The 16,786-nt window shown below is 40.5% G+C and overlaps 1 pseudogene; it reads right to left on the bottom strand.

Moving 5' to 3' along the window:
* Positions 1 to 16,786, bottom strand: part of LOC116100111 — an 89,750-nt pseudogene that overhangs the window by 6,242 nt on the left and 66,722 nt on the right.

Genomic DNA, 16,786 nt, shown 5'->3' with positions numbered 1-16,786 from the left:
GTGTGTGTGTGTGTGTGTGTGTGTGTGTTTTACGTGTGTTCAGGTACTCTATGAAGCCAGACTTCAACTCCAGTGTCTTCTTGGAATAGCTTGACATGAGTAGCCAGTAGTGCCACCTGAGACCATGGTGGGATCCTGGTCTGTGCTGCCACTGGGGGCCACATCTGGGTCCATGGCTCTGCAGCAGCAAGGGTCTCTTACTACCAAAGTCCAAGCAGGAATCCCTGGCATGGGCTTCTACCTGGGGACATGTTAATGTCTGACGGTTGTGCAGAACTGGTCCCACCCCTCACCTGGGCATCACAGGAGAGCAGACTCTGGCAGTATGAAAGCAGGAAATATGACCCCACCCTTTCCCAGCTGTGGTACTCAGGAAAGCAGGCCGCACATTTTGGGAGTCGTGGGAGAGTGACCCCGATACAAGTTTGGGAGAGCTGGTCCTACCACCCATCTCCCATGAGGTGACATGGATGAGGGAAGATACCTTCCTCCTCCCTCACTTCTCACTACCTGTAGCAAGTGGGAGACCTGGTACTGGGGTCATGAGAACAGGAGAGCTGGCTTTGCACCTCAACAGCTACAGCCTGGGCAACATGGTAGAGCTGATTCTGGTTGCAGGGGTGTATGTGAGCTGGCCCCAAGGACATGAGCATGGGAGAGCTGGCCCTAGCACTTGTCAGCCATGTGGTGACAGGGGAGATATGAACCCCACACACACCCTTTGCCTTGCAGGCAGGAGAACTGGTCCCAAGGTCATCAGAGTGGGAGAGCTGGCCCTGTCCCTCACTTGGGAAAGCAGACTCTGCACCTCACCTGGTCAGCACAGCAAAGCTGACCCTCATGATGTGGGGAAGGGGGAGCTGGCCCTGCTCTTTTCTGCTGGGTGGTAGTGCCATGGACAAGGAAGAGACATCCTCCTCTACTTCCTGATCCCTTGTCAACTATGGCAGGCAGGAAAGCTGGCCCAAGGGTCATAAGAATGGGAGAACTGGCCATGTCTACCTACAACACTCAGGAGAGTGGGCCCTGCACCAAGCCTGGGCAGCAGGGTAGAGCTGGCCCTGGTAGTGGAGGTTGCTGGTGACCCATTCCTGAGAGCATGAGATAAGGAGAGCCAGCAGGCTGGTCAGCTCAGACACATATCAGGCTCATTCCCCAGGCTTTGAATTGGCCCACCCCGAAGTGCATGAAGGGGCAGGTCCTACAGATCCAAAACTACAGGATCTCCATGACAGAAGGCAACAACAGGATATCTAAGAGAAGTCCCAGTGGGGTTCCAGTATCAAAAGTGTAGCAGAAGCCAGAGGTTTTGTACTAGACCAATAAGTTATTACAATGAACAGTTGTAAGCAAAGAAGTATAGACAAAAGGGTATACTATGGGACAGACTGTGGCACACTACAACTTCCATAATGACATATTTTTCTCTGTTTCAGGAGTTGCAAGGATGGCAAGTGGGTACAAGGGGTGAGGTTGGGGTGCATAATGTGAAATTCACATTAAATAACTAATAAAATATTTTTTAAAAAATTAACAACCTTGTTTGGCAACCAAAGTAAAAAAAGAGAGACAGGGTTGTAGCCTTATTATATATTAAAATATTATGAAACTATGTGTTTAAAGTAGTGTTCGAATACAGAGATCCATTGATTACAGAAGTATATCAAAGTGTACATGAGTGTTTATATCAAGAGAACATTGGAGACGGAAAAGATTCTGGACCTACTGAACAATATCACTTTGATTCTTTTACATTTTTTTATGTATCATATGTGTGTGATCTCCAGTTCCATTCATTTTCCTGCTGATTCCTTGATACGCTTTCTCTACTGCTGAAAAGCATTTTATTTTGTTCCTTTAGCAGATTTTCTCTTATCTGTTCACCTGTAAGTGGATGCCTAGGCTGGTTCTGCATCTTTGTTCTTGTGAATAGTTCAAGGATAAACATGGATATTCAGTTTTCTATGTGGTAGGACTTAAGAATCCTTTGGATATCCATCCAGGAGTGGTGTAGCTGGATCATATGGCAGTCCTACTTTTAGGGTTTTCTGTTTGTTTGTTTGTTTGTTTGTTTTAAGGAAGCTGTATATGGGGACTTTGAGATCACTCAAGAGGTAAAAGGGTAAAAGGATAAAGGAGGCATTTGCTACCAGATGATGCAAATATGATGACCTGGTCCAATTCCTTGAACCTACATAAAGATAGAAGCTGAGACTAACTCTATTAAAGACACTTGTTCTTTGACCTCCACATGTACCCCAGGCTCCTCTCATATAATAAAAATAAAGAAAAATAAAAGTTAAAAAACTCTCATAACGTCAGCATTTATTTCACACTCTTGGCTGTGTAGATCACCTGGAATGGATGTACTTCAGGCTACAGGTCCAAGTGCTAGCTGCATTTATCAGTCTCTTGGAAAGAGTGGGCTCCATAAGGCATGTCTAACATGAAGTAGACTTCAGAACATACCAGGTAGTAATGACTATCTGTAAGATTGTGTTTGAAAGAGAAAGTCTCTCTCCCTATAGCTTCATTTCTGATTGTCTATATGTGTACACATGTATTACCTATTCACAAAAAAGGGAAGTCATCAAGAAAAGGATATCAACATAATACTAGATATACTGAGCAGCAATAATCTTTAAAGTATTAACCTAAAGTAAATAAGACTTTGGAAAAGGAGTGTTATATAAGATTAGTTACAATGAAAACTGTAAAACAATGATAAATTGTATACACATGATCATAGGATAATACACAGGGCCAAATTATTTATAACAAATATATTAGTGAATAACTTACTATATGTTATGGAATAAGAATAATTTCATAACAATTGTAACTCATAAATCATGTTTGTATAAAAAAAATCCAATAAGCTCTTTAATATTTAAAACTATGTTAAGAAAATAAATACATTTTCTCTTAAAACTAATTGGTATCTCATAAGGATGTTTATGGGTATAAAAACTTGGGAAGAGACAGTATACTGCATATGCACTTGTTTTATTTTTAAATCCTTTGAGATTTTCATATTTTGATCATATTTATTCCCCTTCACATCCACTGGAGCACATTAAACCTATCACGGACCATATCCTTAAAGAAAACTGAGTTTTCCTTTCCAAGTAGCTATCAATTATCAAAAGCTCTTCAGCTAGGAATGGAACTTCAAGACTTCCTCACCTTCTATGTTACCATTTTCAATATATCTAATATTATACTGAACTGACAGACATTTTATAAAGTGATCAAGTTAAGCACATTACCTTGATCAAACAAAAGACCTTATGGGTATACTCATACATGTGGTAGTGTTTAACTCATTTCATATTGTGTCTGGAGGAGTCAGGAAAAATAAATAAAACATTTTTGATGATAGCTACACTTATGAAACATATTTTGAAACTCAATATGAGCAATTGAAACTATTATTTTTCAAGATACACCCACCAGGGAAACAGGGAAGCTAATTGTAGATCTTTACCTTTTTCTCCTCTCCAAATTCAGTCCCCTAGTCTTAACCCAGCTCTGTAGCAGAAAAGTTGCTGAGTATACCCCTATCTCCATTGGATCACACAGATCTTCTCCTCCAACCTTCTTTCCCACTTATCCCATTGTCCCAGCCCCTAGCTCTAGCAGGCATTGCCTGGGAATCCACCAGCCAAGGCTGCCAGAGAAGCAAGTAGGCCAGCTAAGTAGGCAGACAAGGTTCTGATCTTCATTTTCATTCCTCTCCTACAAATCCAGCTCCCCAGTCTCATCCTAGTGTGTAACAGACTACATGTTTTGGCCTTTCCTCATTCTCTGCCCACATTCCCAGGAGACAAGACAGATTCTAGAGGAACACCCTGCTTTCCTTCCCTTTGTGATTACCTTCCACTCCTCCTTAACCCATCCCTGTTCCTAAGTGTCAGCTTCCAATACTCAGAAACACATTTTACGTTTAAGAAATCCAGTAGTCACACTAGAAGATTTCCTACCAGGCAATCCACAGCCACCACAGTGTCCTAAGAACCATATCGGGCAACAGAAACCAAATACACACCCAACAAAGACAAGACCACATATTTCAGCACCTAGAATTATACTCTTCCCAGTCCTAGAGGCCTGGACACCAGCATAAAAACACAATTAATAATAGCTTAGGACAATGTGTCTTCACTAGAGAAAAAAGCATGTGACCAGTTTCTTAATTCCTACCAGTCCTTAAGGCAACACCACCTCTACATGATTAATCTCTGCATAACATAATTAATTACTCTCCACTAGAGGCCTGTTTCTGCTGATGTTGTCTTTTGTCATCTTTCATGCTGATTTTAGAAACATATCCAAAATTTCACATTTGTCATGTGTTAAGTTTTTAAAATACCATGTGTACCTGAGGTTTTTCCTTTGTGAAACAAGATCTAAGCATGTATGCATATATGGATGGATGGATAAATGATATTTATGGTAATAAAAATTAAAATCTTCTATTTTGATCTGGTGAATTAGATTTTAATCTACAAGCAACTTCTCTCTATCATAGCAATATTTTTTTTAATTAGATCATTCATTGCTGTGGGGGTGCTCTCCTGTGAATTGCAGTGTCCTTGACCTCTACCAATTATATGCCAGCAGTATCTCCACTTACAACCAAAATTCCCTAGACACACTGGAACACCCTCTTGGTGGCAAAATCACAAATTCAGCCTCTTATATTTTCCTATGCTGTTGAATCTTCATGGTTTTCTTGAAGAATCAAACACAATCTTTGTTAGTAGATACTTGCAAGAAAATACCCTGACATTTTCAACTAATAACTGTAATTTGTAAAGCTTTCTCAGATAGCTTGAAAACAAAACTAAGACAAAAAAAAACTGGTTGTGTCTTTGTCAGTCATTCACTGAGCTGACAAATACAAACTAAGTAAGTTATTTTATTATTGCCAGTTGTCAACCTGAAGAAAGTCCTGTTCTTTATTTAAGGACATCACAGTAGGGCTATTTATTTTTCTGTTAGCTTAATCATGGCAGAAAATCACCTTCAGAGTGGTGACATAAGAATAAGAAAGGTGACATAAAGTTCTCTAAAAAAATCAATCTTGTAGAAAAGGTTGCAACAGTACTAAAAAACAACTACATCTAATATACATTTGTGAAAGACCTCACATGACAAAAGTGATATGGCATAGTCATGCAGAATACATTCTAGGACAGACTATCCATGTTTGTCCAAAAAAAAAACCAATCTCAATAAACTTTATGAATATCTTCTTATTAAGTATATTCTTTCTCAACTGCAACAATCATTGAAAGCAACCTGGGAAATTAGACAATGCATATCTAAGTAGCCAGTTGGTGAAAGAAAATAAATTATAATAGAAATTGTAAAGTATTTTGAGGTAAGTGAAAATATAGTATACCAAAAATTTATGAAATACAGGTTAATGAGTCCTTAAGGGGGGAAAATGTACAGTTGTCAATTTTAAAGCCAGAAAAGAATGAAGATCTCAGAATAAAAGACAAATTTACCACCTTAAGAAACTAGCAAAAATAAAAAAGGAAAGAAAGAAAGAAAAAAAGAAAGGAAATTAAGCCAACCCAAGCTGAAGGAAGGAAATTAACATTACAGCAGAGGTCTAGGGTTGTAGCTAGGTAAAAGAGTGCTTGCCTATCAGAAGCAAGACCTTGGGTTTGATCCTCAGTACTTACATTTTTAAAAGATTAAAATAGAAAAACATAAAACAGAGGATAGAAAAATGAAAGCAACACAATGAAAATAAGAGTGAGCTATTTGAAAGACATTAGCAAATGAGAAACTACTTAGCTATACTACTGTAAAGAGTATACATGTAAAATCAGGACTGAAGGAAAGTACATCATTACCAACCTTATAGAAATAAGAAGTAAGAATGCTCCTCTGTAGGCTTAGATTTTTCAAAAGCTACTTTAATAAGTGTACTTAAATGCTTCAACCTCCTGTCTAGCCCCACCACCCACCAGAAGTAGTGGAAATGAAAGGTTAATAGGGCAAGGGGAATATGGACCTGTTTAGAAATGGTTCTTTGGGCAACTCCAACCTGCATTGTCAGGATATCAGCAGTTCAGTTCACATGAATCAGCAGTGGTAGCTCAATCCACTCTCAAACACCATTCATGAATCAGCAGCAGCAATTCGATCCAGAAGAAATAGTGAGGCTCTGCCAACTAACCCCAGTCTGTAGAAGGAAGTGGCAAGAAACCGACAGAATAGAAAGAGAAGTTCTTTTGTGCATTTCTTTCTATGAAGTCACAACAAAAGATGATCAGCAAAGAAGGCAAGGCAAACCAATGCCACAGCATCATCAGTGAAGACCAGCTTCAGCAAAGCGCAGTGAAGACCAACAAAGAGTGGTATGGTAAACCAATGCCACAGTGTCCTCCACTTTCTGTTGTGGATATACTTATTCCCTTTCCAAACATCATGTGTTCTCTCAAGCATCCATTCTAGCAAACCATCACATGCCCCCTTTCCAGGCAGCTTCCAGAAAAATACCATGTGTCTATTCTAAGCAAAACATCTTCCCACATATCTGCCTCAGCAAAACATCCTCTCATAAGACAGTTTCCAGAAAAACATTGCATGACACAACTGAGCCTCCAAAGAAACCAGAAATTTCCACTTCACTCTTCAACTTGCAATAGGGTTGAATCTCAATAAACACATCATCAATTTAAACTGTTATAAATAAAAAGTGTGCTTAATATCCCTTGCCTATGGACTCCCTGACTTAACACTATAGACCTGGAAAGCATCCGTTTTTACATGTCATGGTCTTATGACCATTGAAACACTGACTGGAAACTGAAGTTCATTTGTTACTGCCCACCCTTGTGAAAGAATAGTCCAGGAAAAAAATAAGAATTCAGAATTTCAAGTTTACTCTCAATGAATAGCATATTGCTTTTACACCATCAGGAACTCATAAAAACATAAATGACTCACAATAAGTTGGGAATTGTCTACATAAAACAATTTTACAAATACTAATATGTCAATATATTAGATAAACTACCTACAGCAGACAAGATCTAGAAAGATTCAAAGGAAAAAAAAAAAACTATTCAAAGGGCTGGAGAGATGTTTTCGCAGTTAAGAGCACTGACTGCTCTTCCAGAGGTCCTGAGTTCAATTCCCAGAAACCACATAGTGGCTCACAACCATCTATAATGAGAACCAATGCCCTCTTCTGGTGTGTCTTAGGACAGTAATGGTGTACTCACATACATAAAATAAATAAAATCTTTAGAAAAAAAACTATTCAAATTGGCTTTCAAAGCAACAAAACATTGTAATAAACATGTTATAAGCAAACAGCCTGAAATACTAATCATTGAAGTACCTATAATGAAAACAACTCTCTTTACTAGTGAATTCTGCCAAATATTTGAATATTTGAATTTTTATTCAAATATTCAAATATTTGAATAAAAATCAAAGCTAATTCTTTACAATTTTCCCCCTCCACCCAGAAAGAACCCTTCACAATTCATTTTTATAAGGTCTTGATGCTAAAATCAGACAAAGATACTACAAGAAAGAAAAATGGAAAGGGAGGCCGGGCTGTGGTGGCACACACCTTTAATCCCAGCACTTGGGAGGCAGAGGCAGATGGATTTCTGAGTTCGAGGCCAGCCTGGTCTACAGAGTGAGTCCCAGGACATCCAGAGCTATACAGAGAAACACTGTCTCAGAGAGAGAGAGAGAGAGAGAGAGAGAGAGAGAGAGAGAAGAAAAAAAGAAAAAGAAAAAAGAAAAATGGAGAAGAAAACTACAGAACTATTTCCCAAATGGATATAGGAGCAAAAGTCCCAACAAAATATATTAAACTAAATCTATCAACATATAAATAGGATTATACCACAGAATCAAATGTAATATACCCTTGGATCGAAGCTTGGGCTAACATATTGTCATGTTTCCTCTTGTTTGGTTTGAAAGATGCCTAGGATGTTCCCATGTCTAAGAGGGTACTTACACAGATGGTTACATCATGAGAGCTCTGAGCTAATGAATTGTTTCATCAACTGAGAACTTCAAATTTGTGAATAATAGATTAGGAGGCAGTACAACTCTGGAGTATGGGATAGCTACTTGGGATATATCTTGGTCCAGCCACCTCTTATTACTCTCCTTGCTTCTGGACCACCAGGAGCTAAGTACCTCCGTTCTACCACATCCTTTTTTCCACAGTGTTCTGGCTCACCACACCACAGCCTGACACAATCAACTGTGGACTGGAACTTCCAAAAAGTACAAACCAAAAGAAGTTCTTTCTCTTTTTATTTTAAGTTGATTATGTCAGATATTTTCTCATGTTATATAAGGCTAACACAAATCTTAAAATCAATCAAGTATGCAACATTAATAAAGAACAAAAACCCAACATGGTTATTTTCATAAATGCAGATAAAACATTTGAGAAAAACTAATAATTTCTATAACAGAACCAACAAACAAATTAGTAACAGAAGAGAATTCCCTCAAGATAATGAAGTACTATTTACATTAAAATGACAGTTAAATCATACTTAATGATGATATACTGAATAGCTTATTTGTTAGTTCAGGACAAAAATAAGGATGCCTACTTACAATAGTTCTATACAGCTTTATGCTGGAGGTCCAGGGCAGAGCAGTTAAATGACGAAAATAAATCAAAGGCATCCATACAGAAAGGAAGATGGAAGATTATATAAATTAACAGTGGATATGATTGTATGTAAAGGAAATAATAGTGAATCTACCAAGGTTTCTATTAAAGCCAATAAGTGAATTCAGCAAGGATTCAGGATTCAAGATTACTATGGAGCCGGGCAGTGGTGGCTCACGCCTTTAATCCCAGCACTTGGGAGGCAGAGGCAGGCGGATTTCTGAGTTCTAGGTCAGCCTGGTCTACAGAGTGAGTTCCAGGACAGCCAGGGCTACACAGAGAAACCCTGTCTCGAAAAACAAAAACAAAAACAAACAAAAAAACAAACAAAAAAAATCAGTTAGTTGTGTTCATATACACTAGTAGTGAACAACACAAAAAAGAAATGAAGAAAACAGTCCCAAGAACTTAGGAATACATTTAACTAAAGAAATGGAAGACACATTGAAAACTGTAAATTATCACAGAAAGAATTTAAAGATGAGCTCAGCTTTTAAGGGCATTTGCTGTTCTTTCAGAGGACTAAAGATGATTCCCGGAACCTACATGACAAGTCACAAAGATTTGTTAACTTCAGTTCCCAGAACTAGCCTGAGAACCGCCTGACATTCACCTTGGCTAAAAACATCCTGTGCCTGTTTACCAGGAGGCAGTATACCAAGACCTTCCTAAAAGAACCATGAAATGTTCCAGACCCCCTGCCAACATCCGTCAGATGGACAACCCTGGAGTGAACCCATTGTTCCCCACCCCTCCCTTTTTCCGCTTTTGTGAAGTATATATTAAGCAGTTTGCTCTAAGTAAAGTAGACCTTGACAACCCTTTGCAGGGTCTCCTCCTCTCTCTCACCCGTTCTTCCCCACAGTCATGGTTCCCCTCTACTCCCCGAATAACTGAACCCCACAGGCCGGGAATAATCAAATAATAATTTGTCAGCTGGGAAATAGTTTTAGAAGTGCTTAGACATAATATATTTATTTTAAAAATTTTGAAAAATCCTCATGTTTCCTTAAACTAATCATGAGCTACCTTCATCATTTTGTAAAATCCAACCCCTTATCTACTCTGGACTGAATAGTCCCCATCATTTTATGGTCATTTTGAGATTTAGCGTCCTCCTTGTTTTTATAAAGTAATTACCCTTTTCAGTCGTTAATTAAACATACATGCTGACATATTTTACCAGTTGATTTGCTAACTGTTTTTTTCACACATCCAAAGCATTCCCTCGTGTTCATTCCTCTTCTAGAGAACATGCATAATTCAGTATTCCTTTCGACTGGTGTCTAAGAGTTGCACCATTCAGACTTGGTAAATTGTAAAATATTTGTATTTTATTTCACTCTTGAATAAGAATTATATGTGCATAAATTTCCAGCTTGGATATATTGCTTCATTGTCTCCTTGCAACCGTTGCTAATGAAAAGCCTGCTCTCTCCCTAATTATTCTCTTATATCTGTCTTTTCTACTTGGTAGCTCTGTAAATATTTTCTCTCTATGCCTGCTGCTCTTCATTTGTGTTTCAATATTGTCAAGTGATGGGTATCCTTTGATTTATCCTGCTCAGTCTTAAAATGTTCCTTGCTCTGAAGATTCATACCTGTTATCAATTATAAGAAAAGTTTATAACCATTTCCTTAAATATCACTAGCAGTTTAGCCTCTCAGACTTTTTTCCTTACAGAATATATATTGTACCTAAGCATTGTTACTGCTTAAATTTTTTGAAAATCTTGCTATGTAGCTGAGCTCCTACTCCCAATCTTGCTGCCTCAGCCTCCAGAATATTACAGGAGCTCACTACCTCACCCAAAAAAGCCTGTGTGTTTTTCAACCTATCTCCATGGTAACTTTTCTATTTGACATTACTATCTCTTTACTGTTTTATGGATAAATTCTTCAAATAGCTTTGTAGTTCACAAATTCTCTATTCAAATGTGTTTGGTTTTCAGTTTACCTATTGAGTCTTGGAACTGGACTGATGGCTTCATGGTTAAGAGCCCTTCCAGACCCAGGTTTGATTCCCAGCACCCACAAGGCAGCTCCATCACTCTAGATGCAGGGTTTTTTCTGACCTCCATGGACACTGTAAGCATGTGATGCACAGACATATATGCAGGCAAAACACTCACATATATAAGCTTACATTCATTCCTATTTATTGCGTACTGCCAGTAATTATATCTTCATTTTGTTTTTTAGTATCCAATTTGCCCTTATTCTTTTATAATTTCTTGTTCTTATGAAAATTTATATTTTCACTGTATCATCTTAGCTATCCTGATAAAGCAATCTTTGTAAGCTTTAAGCAAACTATTTTATTTCCATCTTGAATAAATTTGTGTTCTTTCATTAGTGATTTGTTGACTGCCTTTCTTGGTACACAGTTTATCTTCTTTGGAAATGTGTGTGTGTGCATGTGCGTGTGTCTGTGTATGTGTGTGTGTGTGTCTGTGTGCGTGTGTCTGTTTGTGTGTGTGTGTGTGCGTGTGTGTGTGTGTGTGTGTGCGTGTGTCTGTGTGTGCGTGTGCGTGTGTCTATGTGTGTGTGCGTGTGCGTGTGTCTATGTGTGTGTGTGTGCGTGTGTCTGTGTATGCGTGTCTGTGTGTGTGTCTGTGTGTGTGTGCGCGTGTGTCTGTGTGTGTGTGTGTGCGCGTGCGTGCGTGCGTGCGTGTGCGTGTGCGTGTGCGTGTGCGTGTGCGTGTGCGTGTGTGTGCGCGCACGCGCACGCACTCACATTCAGAAGCCAGAAGTCAACTTCTGCGATAGTTCCTCAAGCACTGTTCATTTGGTTTGGGGTTAGACCAGTCCGGAAAACACATGGCTTTTGTTTAATGTGGGATCTTGGGTTGGAATGCAGGTCTTTGTGCTTCCATGTCAAGCTCTTTACCAGCTGAACTATCTCTTCAGCCCCTCATCTTGAATCTTTAAGAGAGATTTCTCTCCTTCTCTCTCTCCTGTTGCTGCTTCTACTTTTCCAGCATATTTTTGTTTGCTTGTTTTTGTCTTTAATTTTGTTTTATTTTGTTTTGGGAGCTGGGTTTTCCCTGTGTTGCCGAAGCTGGCCCCAAACTCCTGAGCTCAATAGTCTTGCTTCAGCCTCTCAAGTAACTAGGACCACAGATGTGGATCATCATGCCTGCTGGTCAACAAGTTGTCAACACTTTAACAAGTGGGTAATGATATAGAACCAAGTCCAGCTTTATGGTTTTCTCAGCTCTTGCAGCTCCAGTCACTAAGCCTACGGACTCACGGAGTCCATTTCGGTTTCAAAGCTGCCTATGTTCTCTTGGCCCTCAGAGGCCCAGCAATGAAACACAATGAAAGACACAGCCCTGGATGCTGCCTTTCATCTTTACTTCTTTGTCTCCTCCTTTCTGGATAGTGTGAGAGAGAACATTTGGCACCTTTTTAAAAGAATGCTGAACTTTGTGGTACCGCACTGCCTAGGTAATGCTCAGCAGGCACAGTGGGGCCTCCATAAAGACAGAGAAGTAGACAGGTTATCCAGCAGGGGCCTAGGAACCAGGCTTTTAAAGCCCAGGATGGAATTTTGCTTGTAAATAACTCTAACTGATTTTATGTCAGGCTCTTTGGGCACCTGGCTCACCTGGCACAGAGAGATTTTTAACTGTTTCTTCCCGCCCTCTTTTTGGTACGGGGCTAGATCGAAGATTCAATAAATGAATATATTTTAGGAATGTCAGAATATGAGAAAATATTCCAAGGACTTAAAGAAGGACTAGAGCTAGGGATGACGGAGGGAGAAGGGGGAGGTAGGAAAGGCAAATGAGTAAGTAGGAGGGAGCAGGGAGAGGCCACAGGAAAAACATACAAGAGATTATCAAAAACACTGCTAAATAAGAAAAGCTTGCAAAAATTACCATCACTATGTTGAAATCAGTCCATTTTCTTGCTTTTAAAAAATGAAAACAAAGGCTGTAACTTTATGTGTCAATGCAGTCCATTGCTGAGTCTGTGGAAGGAAGAACCCAGAGGGGAGGAAGTAGTAATGTTTTTTTTTTTTTTTTTTCACTAATGACTAATGTTCCCATCACTGGAATGACTCTTACAAGCTGGAATTGGAAGGCTGTTCTACCCTCGCCTGCCCGTTGCTGAGCACAGATAGGGAACACTCCCACCGCCTCTGGTCACTTCTACCAGCCAGGCAGATTTGATTGTCTCTTCAATAACGCATCCATCCACAGCCTTTTTATAGTTTTTTATCCTGAGTAGCACTAATTGCCTCTCAGCTGAAAGCACGTGTAAGGCATTGATTGATGACACTGCAGTCAGCAGCAGCCAGAGGAGTCTTGGCTGACGCACACTTCCCTCCTGGCCAATATAGCAGGTGAGGTTATTTGAGACTAGTGACTGGGGTGCTGGGGAGAATGAGCCCTCATCTGCAAAGTAGAAGTTAGGTTAATTGGATGAACCATGAAGATTAGCCTCATCCTCAATGCCCTTGGAGTCTCCCCTTGGAAAAATTTAGTGAGCTATCAGCACGAGGCCAAATGTTTGCTCTTCTCCAGGAGTGCCTCCATTTAAGAAGACTGTGCATACAAGAAGTTGATTTGGGAACTGTCGATAACACAGGTAGGGGAGTGGGGAGATATGAGAAGGCCAGAAGGCAGATGATAAAGGAAGCTCTGTCAAGCCAGCTTCCACTGTGAACAATGGCCCACTGGGAAATGGTATGAATACCACAAGCCTGAGAGGTCTGTGAAGCTCCTACAGTACCTGCCCAAAGGCCTTAATGGAACCAGTGAGGCTTGTTTCATTTATGGAGTTCATCTGGAAAAGCTTTCCACTTCTAGTGTTTTGTAGCAGGTACTCATTCAGTATAGCTTGGCAGCCCCTTTTGAGCTGCTCCTGAATGAATCCCAGAACTTGAATTGAACTTTACCATTTTATTTGCTACACAACTAACCAGCCAGTCAGGAAGGCAATGAACTTTTCTTGATGCTCAGGTCTTTTTTCTCAACCTGTCATCTGTCAAAGGAGCCCTTTCTGCACCCCACCCCCCACCGCCAGGAACTAACGTGAGCCTCAACATCAAAATATAACAACATATATCAGGAATATATTGGCCACTGTCCTCATCACTGTTACGATATACCTTACAGATGCAACTTAAGGAGTCCACACTGGCTCACAGCTTCAGAGGGTGCCATCCATTATAGTGGTGAGTGCATGGTGATAGTAGAAGCTTGGGCCATGTGGTGGTTTGAATGAAATGGCCCCATAGACTCATAGGGAGGTGCATTCTGAAGGTGTCTCCTTGTCGGAGTAGGTGTGGCCTTGTTGGAGAAAGTATCACTGGGGGATAGGCTTTGAGATTTCAGGAGCTCAAATAAAGCCCAGTGTCATTTTCTTTCTTCCTGCTACCTGTAGATTCAGATGTAGAACTCTCAACTATTTATCCAGTACCATGCCTGTCTGGATGCTACCATGCTTCATGGTGATAATGGACTAAACCTCTGAAACTGTAAGCCAGCCCCAATTAAAAGTTGTCCTTTATAAGAGTTTCTGTGGTTATAGTATCTCTTTACCAAGCAATAGGAACCCTAACTAAGACAGGCCATGTTGGTAGAAGCATTCATGGCCTGTTGACATTTTTTTCTTGGATATTTTCTTTATTTACATTTCAAATGTTTTCCCTTTTCCAGGTCTCCCCTTTGGAAAACCCCTATCCCCCGCCCCTGCCTCTATGAGGGAGCTCCCACTCCTATCTTCCCACCCTGGCATTCCCCTATACTTGGGCATTGAACACTTTCAGGCCCGAGGGCCTCTCCTCCCACTGATGTTCAATAAGGCCATCTTCTGACACATACGTGGCCAGCACCATGGGTTCCTCCATCTGTATTCTTTGGTTGATGACATCTTGACTGACCAAGAAGCAGAAAGTTCAGGCTGGGGCAAGAGGCAAATGTCACTTGCAAGGCCTGCAGATGCTACCTGACCCTGGTGGTCCACTTCTTCTAGCTGGGGCACAGTTCCAAAAGTCCTACAACCTCCAAAAAGATGTCACATGGGAACAAACATTCAAATACATCAGCCTATATGAGACAGTTTATATACAAATTGCAACAAGGAATTAATAAACTTTTCCTACAATAAATGCAGTAAACATCACAGGTTTTTGCAGACTCTGCAGTGTCTGCCACAGCTCATCATCTCTGCTGTTATAGCAGGAAAAACAGAGTCTAGACAATTGTTAACCCATGAGCATAGCTGTATTGCAATAAAAAATGTGGAAAGCTAGATTTGAGCTACCTATCCATAAGCTGTGACCTGCCAACTTCCTATATATACAAAAGAGATTGGTAAATGTTAGTGCTATACACATACTTGGGATTATTTCTTTCACACTCAATAAGCCACTGAATTTACTATATATTGGCTCATTTCTCTCCCTCATAACAGTGCCTGTTAGCTGAGTACCTGTTCTGTGAAAGGCATTATGCCAGCTCTGAAGGTGTGGGGGATTCAGTGCTAATAAGACAGATACAACCCATACCTGACACCTTGAAATAGCATCTGCACCCTGCCCCTCTACCAGTCTGTGCCACTAGGGATCGCCTACAATTCTGCCAAAGCTTCATTTTCAGCATTAGTTAAGACATATAAGCTTTACCCTATATCTGCACTGCCCCTTCCTAGGCCCCAGAAAGAGCCTTAACAATGGTTCACATGCTTTTATATGTTTGCCAAGTTCGCAAATAACTGAGATTGAAGCCACTGTCATTTTTTTTTTTTTCATCAGTGCCTTAGGTTTTTGAGAGGAAGGACCATCTCACTGCCCTTGAGGAAAGCCACTGTCATTTTTAACTCAGACTTATCTCTCCTCCCTTGGAGTTTCACCAACTCTTTTTAAATTAATCATTCCATTTGTTTACATCTCAAATGATGTCCCACTTCCCTGTGACCCCCCTCCACCAACCCCCCATCTCACACCTTCCTTCCCCCCTCCCCTTTGCCTATATGAGAGTGCTCCCCCACCCACCCATACTCTCTTGCCCTACAGCTCCATCATCCCCTTATTCTGGGGCCAGAAGAGGGCATTAGACCCACTGGAACTGAAGTAAGAGACTGTAGTTAGCTGCCATATGGAAGCTGGGAACTGAACTCAGGTCCTCCTCAAGAGCAACAAGTGCTCTTAAAAGCTAACTCACTTCTCCAAGTTTGTGGGTTGTTCTAAACTATTTATGATAGACTCTGGCCTTGGGGGTATGGTCTATTGGGACCTTCTGGTGGCAAGACTCCTTTTGAGAGGCAAGAATGAAAAAAAATTAAAAATTATTAAATAATGATTTACTATGGACCTTTGGTGCTCCTGTGGCCAAAGCTAAGAAGGACTGCTATTAACAGCCATAATAAAACTACCAAGAGCTTTGGGAAAGCATCTGTCAGATAAGACTTACTATGAGAAACTGGTATTTGTGTCTGACCTAGAACAAGGATTCTGGAGACAATAGTTGATACCATTGTCTCCTGGTATAATCCTTATGGAGGAACCCAATCTCCCACTCTCTTTCTCCCCTCTCCTCCTCCTCTCTCCCATCTCCCTTCTCCTCCTCCCCTCTCCCCATCCCCTCACTCCCTCCCTTCTCTCCCTCCCCTCTCTCCCTCTCCCCTCTTTCGCTCCCTCACAATTCAGTCAAACCCCCAGGAGTGATCCACTTGTTTTTCTCTAGACATTTCTCTTCTTGGAAATTTTTGTGCTTCTAGTAGCATAAAGAACAGGCTAAAATGACTGAGGTCTTCATGAGCATCTAGAAAGTCATCTTTAGTGTATAATACTAACCATTTTATAGTGGAAATTTTACTGCAATTGGGATTTACATGTGGTTGACTACAGGTAATTGTTCACCTTTTCTTTTTTTTTTTATTCTTTTTATTAGATATTTTCTTTATTTACATGTAAATTTCTCCTTTCAGTTTCCCCTACAAAAAACAAAGAAACAAACAAAAACAACAAAAACAAACCCCTGTTGCCTCCCCCCGCCCCATGCCTGCCACCCCACCCTCTCCCATTTATTGGTCCTGGCATTCCCCTACACTGGGGCATAGAACCTTCACAGGGCCAAGGTCCTCTCCTCCTATTGA

This window comes from Mastomys coucha, chromosome X (assembly GCF_008632895.1).
Source record: "Mastomys coucha isolate ucsf_1 chromosome X, UCSF_Mcou_1, whole genome shotgun sequence".
Classification (NCBI taxonomy): domain Eukaryota; kingdom Metazoa; phylum Chordata; class Mammalia; order Rodentia; family Muridae; genus Mastomys; species Mastomys coucha.
Note: the sequence above shows the minus strand (reverse complement) of the source record. Positions and strands in the feature narration are given on the sequence as shown.